Source organism: Carcharodon carcharias, chromosome 12 (genome assembly GCF_017639515.1).
Source record: "Carcharodon carcharias isolate sCarCar2 chromosome 12, sCarCar2.pri, whole genome shotgun sequence".
Classification (NCBI taxonomy): Eukaryota; Metazoa; Chordata; class Chondrichthyes; order Lamniformes; family Lamnidae; genus Carcharodon; species Carcharodon carcharias.
In genome coordinates, this window is record NC_054478.1 from 69,629,588 (window position 1) to 69,630,498 (window position 911).

Genomic DNA, 911 nt, shown 5'->3' on the forward strand with positions numbered 1-911 from the left:
CTCCCGGAGACGTGACAGTGATACTGACATGCTTCATACTCCTCTCCATCTCTTCACAGTGATGCTGACCTGCTTCACACTCGTCCCGGTATCTTCACAGTGATACTGACCTGCTTAATACTCCTCCCGGTCTCTTCACAGTGATGCTGACCTGCTTCACACTCCTGCCCATCTCTTCACAGTGACGCTGACCTGCTTCCTACTCCTCCCCATCTCTTCACATTGACGCTCATCTGCTTCATACTCCTCTCCATCTCTGCTCAGTGATGCTGACCTGCTTCACACTCTTTCCAGTCTCTTCACAGTGATACTGACCTGCTTAACACTCCTCCCAGTCTCTTCACAGTGACGCTGACCTGCTTCACACTCCTCCCAGTCTCTTTACACTCATTCGGACCTGCTTCACACTCCTCCCAGTCTCTTAATACTGATTCTGACCTGCTTCACACTCCTCCCGGTCTCTTTATACTGATTCTGACCTGCATCACACTAGTCCCGGTCTCTTTATACTGATTCTGACCTGCTTCACACTCCTCCCGGTCTCTTCAAACTGACGCAGACCTGCTTCACAATCCTCCCAGTCTCTTCTCCGTGATGCTGACCAGCTTCACACTCCTCCCTGTCTCTTCACACTTATGCTGACCTGCTTCGCACTCCTTCCAGTGTCTTCACAGTGATGCTGACCTGCATCTCACTTCTCCACATCTCTTCACAATGACGCTGACATGCTTCATGCTCCTACCGTTCTCCTCAAAGTTACGCTGACCTGCTTCACACACCTCCCCGTCTCTTCACATTGATACTCACCTGCTTCACATCAGTCCCGGTATCATCACAGCAAGGACGACCTGTTTCGCACTTCTCCCAGAGTCTTCACAGTGATGCTGATTTGCTTCACACTCATTCCGGTA